The following is a 6,000-nucleotide window of genomic DNA, read 5'->3' on the forward strand; positions in this document are numbered from 1 at the left end:
GGGCATTTGTGCACTTCTGAAGAGAGAGGTGATTTCTTATTTCCGGGTATGCCTAAAGTCTGAAAGAACCTTAATGTTCCCATGCACTGCTGAAGCTCCTGCAGAGCTGTGGTGACAAGAGACTAACTCCATACCCTCAAGAAATTTTCAAAGTAGGATTGTCAAGTTGGCACAAATTTTCCTTAGCCTATGGAGGAGGAACATTGCTCCACCTGTCTGGAGGTCTACAAGCAAAGCAATTATAAAATCCAATTAGAAGCTAGTAGGATCTTGAAAAAAAAAATCACATTTTAGTCTATCATAGTTTGCTTTTACAAGATGTATATGCAGGGAAAAAGTTGCATTCCCTGGCCCCTGCTCTTAAGACCAGGACTAACATCTTCAAGCTACAGGTAGGATGTGTGCATCTGCTCAGTTCTGTGGCAACAGCTCAGTTTCTCAGCCTCAGCTTCTTCTTATCCTCTGTCCTCTCCAAATATACTATTGAAGCAAGTGGTAATTTCTCTTTTTAGACACCAGATGCAAATCTATACATGAAGCCAACTTCATATATCCTTGAACAGAAATAATAAGACAGACCTTCTGGGAAATGCAAGCAAGTTCAAAGGGCAGATATACTTCCAGCTGCATTTATGTTATGCTTACACAAGCCTCAGCACCCACAGCAAAAGTAAAAAAAACATTGGAAAGTAAAGTTTAGCCCAACTGCAGGTAGTTAGACTACCATTACAGAGGAGCAAACTGTTATCAGTGCATTAGTTACCAAAGAAATTCCAGCAGCCATCATCTTTTGCCAGTCATGCTAATCACAGCTTTAAGTGCAGCATCATGTAGAGTGGAGGGTAACATGTCATCCCCAGAGAGCGTGCAAGGAGCATCCAGACCCAGAGAATGGCCCTTGGGCTGCTGTGTTCACTCCACCCCATTGAACTGTGAATAAATATCAGAGGTGGATGGAAGGGAATGAAGAGGAGCACTTTATTTGCTCATGTGTGGGCTGAGAAGAAAATCAGACATCTGCTCTCTCCGCTTGTAAGAGAAGCCCTGCAGGACAGATGAGAACTAAAGATTGCTGCTACTAGTCTCTCTGAAGAAATGAAGTGCACAGAGTGTTGTTAATAAATTGCTGTTGGTTTGAGCTGCTTATTGCTGAAACCAAAATAATGCCTTTACTCTTTTTGTGCCAGCCTGGGAACTTGTTAGTGGATTTTCCTAATGCATTTCCTAATCCTTATTTGTCATTCTGGTCCATCCATCAGAATGGCTGGTAGAATTTAGGGACATGGTGACATCTGTGGGTGTTGAGGGGGTCAAACCAGATGTTTCTTGATGTGACTGTGACTGCTGAAAAAGAAATGCCTAGAAAAAAAGGATGGAAACCAAACTTTATCTCCACAAACCTCTAGTGTTGATGGTCATCAATGTTGTCTGTTGCCTGAGCTGGCTTTGTGCTACAGTATAAGTCTGGATGAGTGGGAGGTCAAGAAAGGAACATGGATCTGCAGATGAATAATCTGGTGACCAAGTGGTTATGGAGTACTGGGTAGCAATGGGATAGTGACCATGTCTGCATGGTCAGTGACAGGCTGAGAAGACAGTCACATGGAGGGTTTGGTAGGCACCAAGTAGTGGCTTTTAGAAGTATTGTTAGTAGAGGGGTGCAGAGGTAGCTAAGTCCCCATTGCAACAGCAAAACTTGTTTTGATAATGATTTGAAAGAGCTTTTTGTTCCCCACACTGCTCACACACACACACACACACACACTGCACCAAAAGACTTAGTTCTGAGGTTTTCCTGGGTCACACCTATGCCAGCACTTTACTGGCTGATTTATTCAGTGAAGCCACAGAAGGGCAATACACTTGGAGGACCACCAGGAAATATAGTGTATGATACCATATATGAGTCTGCTTAGTAGGAAGAGAAATGCTAACCAGTTTTGATATACACAAAGTCAAATGACCAGAAGAGCACCCAATAGCAATCTACAGACACTTTCATCATGCAGCATTGTTGTTTCCTACTCTGAAAGTAAATGACTAGTGAGGCAATAGGCGTAGTCATCAGAAAAAAGAAGTGACATTTGGGGAAGTCAACTAGACTGTTCAAACTTGTAGCAGCTTGGTTTCCGCTATGACAACCTCCATAATCACAAAACTAGGACTTGTAAGACCCCGAACCAAAGAATAACATGATCATTGCAATAACACTCTAAAAGCAAGGTGGTTTTTCTTTCCATCCTGGAAGACCTACGGACATAGCTGAATCACACAGACAAAAAAAAGCACAAACCCACGAGCAGTATGTATTCCACGTTAGACATACACTAAGTAATTGTCACAGAATGCAGTACTTGCTTTGTTTCTATTTTATGAGCACTGGACACATATATTCAGCAGAATCTGTTGACGTGTTTGAGTTTGGGTAGAATCTGTTGGGAAATTGAGCCTCTCTTAGTGATTACCCTTATTTATCAATAGGAAATTCAACTCCTCTTTAAGCATGAACAGCATTACAGAGACCCATTTAAGTAACTGAAAACAAAATGATGTTCATTTGCACTGAAGGATAACATTTACTGAAATGACACCTGTCATATTATTTGCTATTTCTCACTTACAAAGCTTTGGTTGATGTACTAAGGTCCAGATGGAAATTATATCTACAGCTCAGTGACTCTGGTGAAGGTTTACTGAATCTGGATTGAATGGTGTGGTTTTATGTTCACAAGCAAGGTTGAGGCACCCCAGGGCTGACCACCTCCTGTGTGGAGTTCCATGGCTTTCTCTCTATCTCTGGACAGGCTTCTCAGTCACATAGAAAGAAGACAAACCTGCAAGAACAGTTTTGTGCCTCCCCAAGTCCTGAGTCTTCCGGATCTGTCTGAGGTCTGGCAACTCCTGCTGCCATTCAGTGAAAAGATTGGGGGGAAGAGCAAGATTCCAGATTAGGAGCCTAATAGGAGACCAAGAACATCAGCATTTGAATTTTGGCAGCCAAGGTCTGTAGTATCAGTTGTCCTTGACTGTTGTAAGGTTGCATTATGGGTTTCACGGGACTCCCACTGATTGAATGGAGTCAAGCCCAAGACCGGTTTCAGGCTCGGTGAGTTTATTTTGACTCTTCAGGTCCAATTCGAGAAAATTTGTCCCTGACATAAACAACTAGATCAAAGAGTGCCCATTGGTGATGAATACTGAGGACTTCAATACTTTCAATTCTTAATCTTTCTATATATTTGGAGCTGAAGAATCTGAACTACTTATTTCTAGCAGCCACTTCTGACTAGCCTTTAGAAACACCCGGGTTCGAATCTGTCAATATTTTGATGGGAATCTGTCAATATTTTGATGGCACGGTTGTCTTTAGGAAGTTCTCCTGGCCCCCATCCATTTGTCAGAAGTTGATCAAACCATAACAGTTTTTTTTCAGGGTCTTCTGTGCTTCAGATGACTAAATAAATTTTGATAGGACTCAGATACATAAGATTTGAATTCTGATGTTCAGTTTCACTTCTGTCTCTAAATCCTGCCCAACCCTTTCACTGCTGAAGATTTTAAGCCAGTTCTCAAGATCTTGATTTCTATGCCCTTCCAGCCTAAGGGTGCTGAAGTTGTCAGCTGCCTCCACAATTTGTTTGCTCTCTTGAATGTCTTACATCTTCGTGGTTTGGACAAGGAAACAGTTTTTGCCTTTGCTCAAGAAACCCATAGGGTAAGTACTACTGTAACACCTGAAGCTTATTGGTGCTCTTTTGTGATTTGTCCTGGCTGCAAAGGATGTAATAAATTATATATATGAAAATATTTTAAATGCAAGTTTATTTTTGTCTTCCTTTTAAGGCATATACTAAAGAACCTCAAATCCTTTCATTTAGGAGAATGTAATGAACAAATCTGTGTAAACGTGATAAAGCCAGGGACTATAAACATGGTGCCTGTTGCAGTGAGAGCAACATGTGTTTTCCTTTGGGATTTTAAATAAGGGTTTCTGGACTATATGCTTATAACTTCCATGAAGTCTAATTAACCATCCACTTTAACCCTTTCTAGATTAACTGTGCTTCATCCTGTCATTTGCTGTGGAGGAAACCAGAACGAAATGTCACAGTGTGGGCACAGGGTCTTGTTACCATGATTAGGCATAAAATAAATGTATTTGTTTTCCAGTGGTCAAAGAGGGGTTTGAAACTTTATATTGCTTGTGGCCAAAAAATATTTCTGAGAGGACTTTTGGTCATAAAGGGAGACTATGTACTCACATGGTTGGTATGGCTATATATACAGTAGAGTGTGCAGTAATATTTTTTAGTTTCATAAAATGTAAAAAAATTAAGTGTAACTAAGAATTACGTAGCAATTTTCTTGTTAAATGGCATATAATTAATTTTTTTTAGTACTTTTTTTTCTACAAAAATGTATGCCAGCAATGAAATACAATATTATGGGACTAATACAAAAGAGCTGATTAATATTACAAACCCAGTAAGTATCATTCTGATATTATGTTAAGCTTTCTACAAGAGAAATTTTTGTATGATGAAATACAGAAGTAACAAAGGTCTTTAATGGGTTTATAGATGATACCTGTGCAAAAATGTGCTATGTTTATTTGATAGACAGCTGTGTCTCAGGCAGCTGCTCCCTTAGTTAGACATAAATCAGTACACCAGACAATTGCAGGAGAATTTTCTGAAATGACTCACTGTGGGAGCAGGCTGTTGAAGGATGAGGTGTGAAGACAGACAGCAGAGTCATCATTAAATTTTAAGCAAAAGGCAGATAAAGTCTGTGAAATTGCTGGTTTTAAGAAATAATTGTTAACCCAGACTATAGAATAATCTGTTTCAATTAAAATAGGCAGCTCCATTTTCCCTGGAGTCAGCAACATGAATTGTCAAGACAGGATTTTAGACCAAATTTTGGCATAAACTGAAGGGAGACCTGAAACACACCAAAGTAAAATTCTGTAGATAAACACGGCTAAAGTGAAATTCCTACAAGAAATAAGAACATTAAAGTAACTGATTAATTATGATTATTTTAAAAAAATAATGTGTATTATGTATCTTCACGAGTTCCATTCAGCGGATTGGCTATTTGGCTTTGCCATCTTTGACCATACTTTGCTAAGGAAGTGATTGGTCAGATTCCATGAAATCAGACTACAAAGCCAATGATCTGACAAAACAGCTTTGCTAACAAGGAATTTTAAAAGGACATTCAAGAACTTGCTTGGGTAGTTTTGTAATCGGTGGCATGATATATGGTGTTTATGTCATGCAGTGGACTTGCCGTGTTTTCTTTGCTGCTGGAAGGCACTTCCTTTATTCAAAGTGTTCTCATAATAACTAAAACCCTGTAATTTGATAAAATAAGTACTGCCACTGCATAGCATCAGGGATGCCAAGTATGAGATTCAGATTTGAATCATGCTACCACTGCTAAGGAGAGCAACTGACAACCAAGAAGGAGAAAGAACAGAAAAATTAGGTGGATTCATAGCCTGTAACCGCCAGAAGTTAAAAGACCAAACAGCACACTGTATGGATGGACATGGATTTAAACTTGGGCTTTTTTCTGAGGATCACAGGTACAGCCCATATCAAGTTCTTGGTGTAGGACATGGAGAGAAATTATAGACTCCACACCTTGCTGAGCCTGCAAGACATATCCAGCCTTCATGGAGATCGCTGAAGGTGATGGATGGTGTCAGGCAGTGCTACTGTGCCAGCAGTGGGAAATCCGAGGGGTTGACAGCAGGGAGGGCAGTGCTTTCTTTTTCTTGGTGCCAAGATAGAGCTGGAGGAGCAGAGGCTGCTGAGCCAAGCCCTGCCGGGATGATGCAGGGCTGTGTTAATGGAAAGCAACATGGAAACACAGAAAGGGGCATGAGAAGCAAAACACAAGCCCTTCCAAATCCATCAGAGCAGCATCAATGAATGCCCCAACAGTAATGCCCAGTTACATGTGTTTCTCCCCAGTAAAGCTCTTGGTGAC

The sequence above is a fragment of the Athene noctua genome, chromosome 2 (assembly GCF_965140245.1).
Source record: "Athene noctua chromosome 2, bAthNoc1.hap1.1, whole genome shotgun sequence".
NCBI classification, from domain to species: domain Eukaryota; kingdom Metazoa; phylum Chordata; class Aves; order Strigiformes; family Strigidae; genus Athene; species Athene noctua.